Below are 12850 nucleotides of genomic sequence, written 5' to 3'. Positions count from 1 at the left end.
GGGGTATCTTATTGTGGTTTTCAAATCTCCATTTTTTTAAATCTAATTCTTCATCAATACTGGCTACACTAACACCTAGAGCTTGATGTCATCAGTAGCTATAACACATAAACTTTGTATTTTTTCATTTGAGTTACTGATGAATATTAAACATTACACTTAAGACTAAGCTCTATAGAAACCCATTCCCAAGTGATTACTGAACAAACCCCCTTCTTTCAGACCATCACTGAAAAGTATAGAAATTATTAAATTACTAAAAACATCAAGTTTTAGGGACTTCCCTGGTGGCGCAGTGGTTAAGAATCCGCCTGCCAATGCAGGGGACACGGGTTCGAGCCCTGGTCCAGAGGATCCCACATGCGGCAGAGCAACTAAGTCCATGCACCACAACTACTGAGCCTGCACTCTGGAGCCTATGCGCCACAACTACTAAGCCCACGTGCCACAACTACTGAAGCCCGCGTGCCTAGAGCCCGTGTTCCGCCAACAAGAGAAGCCACCGCAATGAGAAGCCCGCGCACCGCAACGAAGAGTAGTCCCCACTCACCACAACTAGAGAAAGCCTACGGGCAGCGATGAAGACCCAACGCAGCCAAAAATAAATAAATAAATAAATATTTTTTTTTGAAAACCAAATTTTAAATTAAGATACAAATATGGAAATGTGATCAGTATTGAAGATTTCTAAAGATCTACAAGAAGAAATAAATCAAAACAAAAGAAAACCCTTTTAAAAACACAGGAAAAAGGTTTCCTTTACCTAAAGAGAGGCTCAGGACACTAAAAGATTATCTCATAATAAACAGAGATAAAAGACCAAAACATTAAATATATAGCCAGGAATACACAATTAAAAAAAAAAGACTGTCAATACAACAAACAAAAAAGTCAGCTCAATGAACATTACCTTAGGGAATATTTTCATTCAACTGGAAATCAGCAAACAGCTACACTAGATCAAGGTAAACGACTGATTCTGTTACATAAAAACCCTGCATTAAGATTTCTTTTCTGAACACACCTATCAACTCTGTTTCCAGGATATACTAAAATAAGTAGACACAAGTACAGTTCACTTTCAAAAGTGAACTTATTACCACTCTATAAAGGGAGATAGAATGTAACAGGAAACGAAAGGTTGAGACTCCTTTATCAGGTAAAATGTACAAATGCACCTTTAATCTACCAGCTTCAAAGCTAAGAGCTTGAAAATCATCCTGTGTGAAAACAGTAATGATATCTTATGTCTTCACAGCTATAGTAGTACTAAATTCACTAATGGAATAATGTGTTTTTAGTCAAATCACACAAATACACATTAATTGCCTTTCAGCAATGATTACAACTGCCTTTCGGCATGCTATGATTAGCATGAAACAAAAAGACTGAAATGTACTTCGTAAAAACTCAGTGAGCATGCTAAAAAACAAAACTATAACACCACCACCCCACACACACAAGCCACTGCTTCCTGACCTACTACCAAGTCCTCATCATCCTATTCTGGTCTTTATCTGGATCCAGTCACCTCTCATAATCCTCTTTCCTTCCCTCATCTCAATTAAACCCCAAGATCTGACCTGCCAATATCAACACCGTACTTCACATTCTGTCCTCAAAATATTATCTCTTCCTTTGATCTACCATCTCTTTCTGATTATCTCCCACCACACAAACTCCCAATATTCCTTGCTAAATTCTAGTTCCTCTGCTTCTAGTAAAATAGATTCAAAATTAACACTTCTCTTATGTAACACACAAAAATATTTTTAAAGATGCTTAGGAGCAAAAGAACCCAAAATTCTAAATCTGAATACAGTAGCTCTCAATCTTTTTCCTGAAACATTTCAGGTATGATGAACTTTGAAGAAGTGAAGCACTTTAGGGGAGGTAGTATTAAAGGGCAAAACTTTTTCAGAGAAGTAAAAGTACTTTGGGGAAGGTGGTCTTCACAAAAGCATTTTTATTAACACACGCAAATGAAGTAATTTAGTCATTCTAACAAAGGAGGTTTGTGCATCATTAGAATGACTTTCAAAACTGCAGAAAATCTTGGGCTTCCCTGGTGGCGCAGTGGTTAAGAATCTGCCTGCCAATGCAAGGGACACGGGGTTGAGCCCTGGTCCGGGAAGATCCCACATGCCGCGGAACAACGAAGCCCGTGCACCACAACTACTGAGCCTGCACTCTAGAGCCTGCGAGCCACAACTATTGAGTCCACGTGCCACAACTACTGAGCCCACGTGCCACAACTACTGAAACCTGCACGCCTAGAGCCCGTGCTCCACAACAAGAGAAGCCACGACAATGAGAAGCCCGCACACTGCAAGGAAGAGTAGCCCCCGCTCACTGCAACTAGAGAAAGCCCGCGCACAGCAACGAAGACCCAACACAGCCAAAAATAAATAAATAAATTAATTAATTAATTTTTTTTTTAAACTGCAGAAAATCTTTTGCAAAACAGCAGGGTCAACCTACTTCATCTAGGTAGTGGGCCAAAGAGAAATGATGCCATTCTTACACTACTTCTGCATTCCTCACAAAGTCTAGCACAGAGTTAAATGAATAAAGAAAGCCTCAAGCTATTATAGTCTCAAATCTTTTCACTTATTTTTCATAGGATATTAAAAACACCAGTTTTATCACAACTCTAATGTTTGTACAAATGATTATGTCTTGGATTCATAAGATCTGACAAGCAAAGAGATCAAAGGAGATAGAAAGAAATCTTCAAGGTAACAATACTGTCCATAATCTAGTTTCATGTAAATAACAGATTGTTCCAGCTCGGTTTATCCATAGACTTATTAAAGATTTTGCTTTCATGAATATACTTAGAAAAAGTTTCATTTTTTCCATTTTTAAAATATTTTCAGGCACATGAATATTTTCAAAGGATATTAAGACATTACAATAAAGTTTCATTCAGAATCATTTTTTTGATACTTGTAACTGGACACAATGCAAACAATATCAGAATTTCATTTCTGTTTCAACTGAAAATTTGTCATTTTATTGAGGGATAAAAGGACATTTTTCTTAAGAGCTTTAAAACTGAAAGGCATCAAATATAGAGAAGAATGTTAAAAACATGTATCACACTTTTACTTAGAGTGACTGAACGAAGCTATAAATTGCCCAACTATTTGTTATTGTAATGCCCCTTTAACCATTTTATCTTGGATTAGCCCACAAATATAACTTTAAATTAACGTTAGTTTGTTGTATATATTTCCAAAAAAAATCAGCTCCTGAAATAATTATGGTGATACCACAAATGAAAACCTTTAACCAAAAGCTGTATTATTTGGGCTGAAGTTTAAATCCCTAACTAACTGACCTAATTTTCAACATATTGTTCAAATGATAAATGAGTTAATAATCTATGAAAGTTACATCAAATTCACTTTTTTAATGTCTCATAGCTACATCCACTGTGATTATCAAATAATGTTTTCATATATTTTAATTCTACCTTTACCATACTTATCCCTGACAACAGATGGTTGGCCTCGTTCTCAAGTTGCAAGTTTGAAGTTTAAAGATTCAATTACTTGAGGGAAAAGAAAAGTCTAGATACCTTCATTAGTACCCAAACTTTAATTTATGACAATAAAATACATATGAACCTACCAATGTTTTTTCTAACAACATCAAAGAAACAGATCATATTTTGTGGAAGAAATGGAAGAATTGTTAATTAAATTCAATGGAAAACTCTTTCATAAATTTTCACTTGTACATTCAAATTTTGGGATACTATTTTTTAAATAATCAAGTTAGTTTATCCAAAATTTAGTCACTCCTTATTTGTTCTTTAACATGTACAGCCTACAAAGGTAAAGCCATTTATAACTCCTTTACATCTTGTATGGACTGAACAGATAACTATCTGCTTCACTTTGGTATGTTTACCCACTTCACCCCACCCCATCCAAAAAGAGAGTTCTTCACTAATTAAAAAAAACACACACACACACAAGACACAAAACTGTCTCCAGTTAGTGATTTCCCAAATTTTTATCCTATAATGACCACCTGTGAATTTATCATGAGAAGTTTACAATGCTATATTTGTCCCTCATTACATTTAAACAATTTCACACCCACAGGCTCTAATTATTCTCCAACTGAGGTGCTAGAATTTCCTTCTAGAAGATAAATATAAAGGGGGGGGGGAGGAATCTTTCCCTTTCAGTTTAAAAGTTATGTTACATTTTTAACAAATCGCAAACCTCTGATAGAAAGGAAGGAAGGTTTTCTTTAAACAAGATACAAAAAGCACAAACTATAAGAGGAAGAGATTGGAAAATGTGACTTGATTAAAACTTAAAACTTTTATTTATTTATCAAATGATACAGTAAAGATAAGCCACAGATATGGAGAAGACACTGGCTACATACATAACTGACAAAAGATCTAAAGAAGTCATAGTGTGTTTGGCAAAACACAGTAAAAAATGGGTAGAAGGTATGAGCTGGCAATTCACAGGTAAGGAAATACAAGCCAAAAGGCTTTTTAAAAAAAATTTTCAACCTCATTAGTAATAAGAAAAATACTAATTAAAACTACAGGAAGATGCCATTTTAAACCCATCAGGCTGACAAAAGGTAGGACAACACCCCATGCTGAAGAGGAGCAGGGCAGCAGAGACTCTTACAGACTAGGTAGGGTAAGAAGTACAACCACTTTAGAAAGCAAAGCTGAAAATGCTATAACTGGCAAGTCTTCTCCCAGGTACATATCCTGCCTGGAGAAGCTCTCACACGTAAGTACAACAAAACATGTAAAATAATGTTCACTGCAGCATAATGATAAAATTTTGAAATAACCTAATTGTCAGAAAAGGGATGGATATAGTAGCGTGGCTTTTTCATACAACATAACACAATGACTGTGGCTTATAGCACAGTCACCATACAGTTATGTACCACAAAAAAGAAAAAATACCTATTATAAGGGTAAGACACTGATTAAGATGTATCACAATTTCAAAGATGTTAAACATGGGAAAAATTGTGCATGTTAGAATTAAAGACATGCAACAAAATGAATTAACCGAAATTATATATATATCAACATGGATAAATCTCAAAACAACAATGTAGAACAAGAAACAAGTTGCAAAACAGTGTGTATCATTTATTTTAAGTCAGCAGCAGACAAAACGATACCGCGGTTTTAGATATAGTAAGTATGTGGTAAAAGTATAAAATCATGCATAGAAATGATAAACATGCCACGAAGAAAGGGAAAAGGAGGGACTTCAACTGCAGGAACTATTTTGCACCCAGGGTGGCAGCTGCTTAGGAATTGGTTCTATTACTCTCTGTACTTTCATAGCCTAAATTTACATTAATTTTTAAATAAAGAAGGGGAAAAGATCTACCAGAGAATAGAATAACCTCTTTAATTGATTGTATCTTTAAAAGTTAGAGGGGCTTCCCTGGTGGCGCAGTGGTTGGGAATCTGCCTGCTAATGCAGGGGACACGGGTTCGAGCCCTGGTCTGGGAAGATCCCACATGCCACGGAGCAGCTGGGCCCGTGAGCCACAACTACTGAGCCTGCGCGTCTGGAGCCTGTGCCCCGCAACGGGAGGGGCCGCGATAGTGAAAGGCCCGCGCACCGCGATGAAGAGCGGTCCCCGCACCGCGATGAAGAGTGGCCCCCACTTGCCTCAACTAGAGAAAGCCCTCGCACGAACCGAAGACCCAGCACAGCCAAAAATAAATAAATAATATAAATAAATAAATAAAAGAAAAAAAAAAAGTTAGAAAAATATAACCATTTTAGATATATTTTATTAGCGTATTCAATCAGCCATACACTATTTCATCCCATTTTTCTTTCAATTTTTAAATTTTTCTTTCAATTCAAATCAAGTAAAGACATTTAGGAGCAGGAAGATTTAGCAATGAAGTATGTTTTTCATCAATGAGCTCCTTCTAGCAAGAGGCAAACACATGTATACACATAACTACATCACTAATGAGGGCAGTAACATAAGGATGTGTGAAGCACACAGGCAGCAAAGAAAAGGGGATGATTAACATATGCCCTGAAGGAGCACTGAAGTATTCAATAAGAAGTTAATCTGAGCTAAATTTTGAAGGATGATGGGAAGAAGCCTGCTATTTAGGAGGGATAGTCCAATAGCACAAACCAACAGCACATATAAGAGCAGAGACTAATGAAAAATATGACATATTAGCTATATTTGGCTAGAATAGGAGACCACAAATTATGGTTAGTCAAATCCAACCCAGACTATTTTTGTATGGCCCACGAGCTAAGAATGGTTTTTATATTTTTAAAGGTTTAAAAAAAAGCATGCAACAGGGATCATATGCCACTTGCAAAGCCTAAAATATTTCCCATCTAGCCATTTAAGAAAATTTGCCAAGCTCTGCTCTAGAACATAACTTGCTGCCAGTGGAGAGGGCAGCTGGAGAAAAAAGATGATCCTTGAGAAGAAGAAAGACAACCTTAAAAAGAAAGATCATGAAGAACTTTGTCTTCCATAGTAAGGAGCTATGAGGTGCCTCTGAAGGGTTTTAAATAGAAAAATCATATAATCATATTTATATTTTAGAAAGATTACACAGGCAAATTTGTGACGGATAAACTGGACAGAAACAATAATGGAGGACTTCCCTGGTGGTCCAGGGGTCAAGACTCTGCACTTCCACTGCAGGGGGCAAGGGTTCAATCCCTGGTCGGGGAACTAAGATCCCAAATGCCGCTCAGCATGGCCAAAAAAAAAAAAAAAATAGAAACAACAGTTGAAAGACTAGGGTAATAATCCAGATAATAGTTGATCAGAGACCGAGCAAAAGCAGTAGTAATAGAATGAGAGAGTACTGATTACCAATAGTTAGCTATAGGTAGCTAGGAGATAGAACCACAGAACTTGGTGACGAGTGAAGGAAGGAAGGAATTGATACAACCATGTTTCTGGCTTGAAAAACTGATAGCCAAATGTTAACAAAAAAAAATTTTTTTTGAGGAGAAATGAGAGGAAAAATTAACTCAATTTTAGACATGCTGAGTTTGAGGTACCTTGTGACTTAGCCCAAGTTCCCTTAAATGTAGACTCTTATAAAAAGGCCTGCATTCAGGTAGTTTACTTGGGAAGTTATCCTAGAGGGCATGAGTAAGGGACGTGAAGAGTAAGTCAGGAAAGAGGGAAAAGCAATTAATAAACATAAAGGAATGATAGAATTAAAAATTAACTATTTGGCAACAATCATAATAATTGATTCAAACAAGAATTATCAATGGATGCAAAAACTAGCAGGTGAGAAAATGAATGAATATATGTATATGTATAACTGAATCACTTTTCTGTACACCTGAAACTAACACAACATTGTAAATCAACTATACTCCAGTAAAATTTAAGGGGGAAAAAAAAAACAAGTGGGTGAAAGTTTCAAGAATAACAGGATATTATTGTTGGGAGACAATTCACCATGGATCTCTCATGTTTCTCCATGTCTTGCAAGCAGGGACACTGAATGCCTTTGTTCTGCAGTCTCCTTTCAAGGATATTTGTATACTGAACAGCCTTGAAGGTAAAGATAGCGTCTTCCTCCTGAGCAAAGGGCAGGTTGTTTCATGTCCAGGATAACAAAAGATAATGACTCCTTCTTGGGTGCATGTCAGGCAGGCTCACTGCCCCTTATAAAAGTTTCCTAAACCTAGGGTTCCCCTCCTGGAGCGCAACTCCTCTTGTGCAGGAGTCATCGGGCCCTGTTTGCAGCACCCTGTAGGAACTGAATCGGGGAAACAGGAAATACTGACACACTGACTACCACTATCGCTGAGTACGAAAGTCCTTTAGCTCTGACCTCAGAGTCTATCTTCTGCCAGCAGCCATGGCTAATTTGTTAGCTTGCAAGACCCTTCATGGTCATACATTTCAAAGTACATTCCCACAAGATACATATGAATCAAAAGGAAGAAACCAGCAGATGCCACCTTAACCAAGTGATCAATGTTAAAATCACTTGTAATGGGATATATATTGACATCATGTGCCTCCTGGTATGATGTACTGAGAGGAATACATGTCACTGTGATACTTCCAAGCACAAGAAAACAAACATCCAAATTGAGAGCCATGCCACAAAATAACTGGCAGTATTCTTCAAAATGTCAATATCAGGAAACAACACAAAGACTGAGAAACTTTTCAGATTACAGAAAACATAGACATAAAACAAAACAATCTTGCTTTTAGGAAAAAAATCAGGTGTATATGGACGTCAAGTCTGCAACTTACAAAAAGTTGAAGGAAAAAAATACAGATATAGAGAGAAAAGGTAAATGCAAATGGGGTAAAATGTTAACATTTGAAGAATCTAGGTGAAAAATATAGAGGAATTCTTTGTACTATTCTTGTAAATTTTCTGTAGGTCTGAATTATTGTCAAGTGACAAATTAAACAGAAAAAAAAGAGTATATGAGTGACAGGCATAAAATAATGTTTTTCTTACACAAGGCTGCTCTTCAAGGGTTACTCATTTGGGAATGAACTGCTGAATATCTTAGGCATGGCCCAGATCACCTAAAATCCAGAATTCTCAGGCACAGAGCAAGTCCATGGGATCATGTGCCAGCACTAATTTAAAAAAAAAAAAAAAGTATTCATAAACAGTGAGAGGAAATCTTTTCATTTAGAAGTATTACTTTGGGACTTCCCTGGTGGCACAGTGGTTAAGAATCCGCCTGCCAGTGCGGGGGACACGTGTTCGAGCCCTTGTCCGGGAAGATCCCACACACCACGGAGCAACTAAGCCCGTGAGCCACAACTACTGAGCCTGAGCTCTACAGCCCGCGAGCCACAACTACTGAAGCTCACGCACCTAAAGCCTGCGCTCCGCAACAAGAGAAGCCACTGCAATGAGAAGTCCGCACACAGCAACGAAGAGTAGCCCCCGCTCGCCGCAACTAGAGAAAGCCCGTGCGCAGCAAGGAAGACCCAACGCAGCCAAAAATTTAAAAAAAAAAAAAAAAAGTATTACTTAATTCACTTTGGTTTTTGGAGCTTTGGGTCATTATGCAATTTCTTCAATCAACAGAGACTAAAATTAGTATTTTAGGTCCAATAAATTCAACTAAAAAGGTCTTTTCATTCTTGAAAGACAGAGAACCTTAGTACTAGTCTATACAAGGCTCTACAATAGGAATTAGAAAATGGAACTATATGTCTAGCAATATTCAGGCAATAAAAAGCAGTATCTAGTTACACTTCCATTTTTCACTTACTTTGTTTAAAGTGAATATTTATAAAAGACAAAACAGCATGTCTTCTTAGAAATAAAAGACAAGGTACACTAGAAAATAAGTTTTTAGTGTGAATAGTAAGTTTAACTCTTCATTGGACATTTTAATACCTTATCATTAAACAGGTCATTTTACCAGTATTATATCCAGGAAATTACTGACACTAAAACATCTCATGTAAGAAACCTTTTCATATAAATGAACCACCACAAATTGTAAAGCTTCATAAAATAAACCTGCTGTCTCAGGTACTCACAAAACATTTATTTGAAAACACTAAAGTCTTGGGTATTTTCCAGCAGTATTGTGAGCAAAGCATCTAGGGAATGTGTTGACTATAACACAAATCAGCATGTTAAATAACAAGCTTCATCTGACTTAGCAAAACATTCCAACTTTTGGAACAGAAAGTGATCTGTTGGACATTTCAAAGCTGCTAGAATTCACCCTGCTAATACAAGTTTTTACTTTAGAAAGGCTAGAAAAGAGTTAATTAAAAACAGTGCTTAAGAACTACGTTTACTAAAGCATATAATTCTCTACATTTTTTTTAAAGCTATATAAAAATCAAAACTCAGAAATGGAAACATCGACAGAAAAGTTGAATAAAAATGAAACGTTCACCTGAAGCACTCTTTATTGAAGTAAACTTTAAGATTAATAATTCACATCTGGTTTATAAAACATGTACAAAAGTAAACTTTATTTAAATTCGTCACACAATATCTATCAATACCAATACCTACCAATGGATTGCTAGAAAAATTAAACAGCTTTACATCTTTAGGTTATGAACAACTCCCTTACTAGAAAGCCAAATGAATTATTTTCTACTTTGTAGGAAATCTGTCCCAAAAGAACTACCACAAAACTTTTATTTCTTATAAAAATCCTTTAGAACCTGAATTATTAAAGATTAAGAAGGCAAAGGTCAAATGATCCTTACCAGAAGAATATCTCCTAACCTAAAACACCTCTGAAACAATTCAGAGGAAGCTGAATCGTAGATTAATAATTTGATCAAATGTCCACTGTTGATAAAGCAATATAAAGGAAAAGATTATGCTGACAAATAAGATTTTTGTAAGAGATAATAGTTCAAAGTTCTAAGTGAACATTTACAGAATTAAAGGTCAAGTTCTATAAAACTTTTCTAAATTATGGGCTATGCTAAATAAACAACTTTTACATTCGCCTTTTGTACAGCATTCTACATTCAGTACTACTCAAAGAGTACTATCACTCCAGAGTAACGTATGCTATAAGAATTAGAAGTCTAAAAACCAGTGTGAAGTGGTAACAGTAACTGCCTCCCTACCAGGCACACACTAACAACAGTTTTGCATTTCTAAGAGCTGAAAAGACAAAAATTTACAGCTGTATAAGCCTGATTTTAGTACTTTTAGTTTTTAAAAATCTTTATGAAAAACATTTTAGGGCTTGAAAAAATAAACTGGAACAAAAAATTCAACTACTTGTTCTTTCCAAATTATGTTAAGACCCTACATGGTCATGATGTGACCTACACTGCTAAATCCAAAGCTGTTTTTTTTTTGCCCTACAATTATGTTTTCTCTATTCATATTTGGTTGCCAGATATGCCGCTTTATATAAATGCCCTTTTTTAGGAATTTAGTGAAGTACCTTCAAAAACCTTTCTAAATGCAGAAACCTTTGAGTTTCAAAATTTAAATGTCATATATACCTTATGAACTGAGGATGATCTTTCACAATGGCATCAGGAAATCCTGTGCTTCAGGAAACTCTCTATGGTATCAAGTGAGAAACAACAGAAGGAACAAAAATGAGACTATGTTAAGAAAAATAAACATCTCATTCTTATTCTCATGACAAAAATTTGAGGAAGAGGACAGGGCAGAGATTCACAAAAGGTATCCTTAAGAAAGCCAGAAAAAACTAGAACAATGTAATTCATAAAGCCCTAAAGAGTAAAGAAAACAATCAGCTTCTCAAAAGTACTCCCAAAGATGGGACTTCCCTGGTGGCGCAGTGGTTAAGAATCCCCCTACCAAAGTAGGGGACACGGGTTCGAGCCCTGGTCCGGGAGGGTCCCAAATGCCGCGGAGCAAATGCGCCACAACTGCTGAGCCTGCTCTCCGCAACAAAAGAAGCCACCGCAATGAGAAGCCCGCGCACCACAAAGAAGAGTAGCCACCCCGCCCCCCCCGCCCCCGCCGCAAGTAGAGAAAGCCCTCGTGTAGCAACAAAGACCCGATGCAGCCAAAAATAAATAAATAAATAAATTTTTAAAAAAACAAAGTACTCTCTAAGAAAGGACACTGAATTCTTAGAAATTATCAGAACTGCTTCTGTTTGGCTCTGACTACCACTAATCATTAACTTCTTAAAGTGACATTGTTGGGTTGCATATAATAAGCTGTGAACTAAAACTGCAGATTTATATGCATTTAGCAAGGGTCACATAAATATTTCTTCTACAAGCTCCACAGAAACACACTGAAAAAAAATTTTTATATTGGTGTAAAAAGCCACACTGTCATATAGGATACTATACAATTATATGTATCAGAATTATAATGACAAAAACTTACTCAGATTTATCTGGCTAAAGAGGGTTTTTAATGCCATAAACATATAAAAAGATAAAAAGATGATTAAGAAAGTTTAATTCAAAAAAAAAAGAAAAAGAAAGTTTAATTCACAGAAACAGACTCACAGATATAACAGACTTGTGGTTGCCAAGGGGTAAGGGGGGATGGATTGGGAGTTGGTATTAGCAGATGCAAACTATTGTATATAGAATCAATAAACAACAAGGGGGATTCCCTGGTGGCGCAGTGGTTGAGAATCTGCCTGCCAATGCAGGGCACACGGGTTCGAGCCCTGGTCTGGTAAGATCCCACATGCCGCGGAGCAACTGGGCCCGTGAGCCACAATTACGGAGCCTGCGCGTCTGGAGCCTGTGCTCCGCAACAGGGGAGGCCGCGATAATGAGAGGCCCGCGCACCGCGATGAAGAGGGGCCCCTCTTGCCGCAACTAGAGAAAGCCCTCGCACAGAAACGAAGACCTACCACAGCCATAAATTAATTAATTAATTAATTAAAAACAAACAAAACATCGCAATTAATACCTTCTGTTGATTAAAATATGCTGTTAAAAAATCAATGGGCAGGCCACAAAAATATTTTAAAAAATAAAAAAACAACAAGGTCCTATTATATAGCACAGGGAACTATATTCAGTATCCTATAATAAACCATAATGGAAAGGAATATGAAAAACACTATATATATATGTATATATGTATAGTGGAATCACTTTGCTGTACAGCAGAAATTAACACATTGTAAATCAACTATACTTCAATAAATTTTTTAAAAAAGAAAGTTTAGTTCAGATTGAAGTTGCCTAAGTAATATCTAATACATTTTAAGTTCAAAATTAAGGCTAGCTATTGATCCCATGGCATAAAATATAGAAAAACATGCTAAATCATTTGAAAATGGCCAAAAAGTAGTTATAGTTTACTGATGAGAAATTTATTCTCAGATAATAACTAAAAATTTCTTATTGG

At 36.4% G+C, this 12850-nt stretch overlaps 1 protein-coding gene across 4 annotated transcripts in view; it reads right to left on the bottom strand.

The window, feature by feature from the left end:
• The window catches only part of HIPK3 (homeodomain interacting protein kinase 3), a 95102-nt gene that overhangs the window by 71383 nt on the left and 10869 nt on the right, over positions 1-12850 (bottom strand). Inside the window, exon 2 of one of the 4 annotated variants that reach the window (XM_036859681.1) lies at positions 10999-11060. The exons of the other annotated variants lie outside the window; for them this stretch is intronic. The gene's annotated coding sequence lies outside the window, so the exon portion shown is untranslated. The remainder of the gene's footprint in view (positions 1-10998; positions 11061-12850) is intronic. 4 annotated transcript variants of the gene reach the window in all.

The sequence above is a fragment of the Balaenoptera musculus genome, chromosome 8, assembly GCF_009873245.2.
Source record: "Balaenoptera musculus isolate JJ_BM4_2016_0621 chromosome 8, mBalMus1.pri.v3, whole genome shotgun sequence".
In the NCBI taxonomy this organism is placed as follows: domain Eukaryota; kingdom Metazoa; phylum Chordata; class Mammalia; order Artiodactyla; family Balaenopteridae; genus Balaenoptera; species Balaenoptera musculus.
The sequence above is the reverse complement of the archived record's forward strand: the minus strand, read 5'-3'. Positions and strand labels throughout refer to the sequence as shown.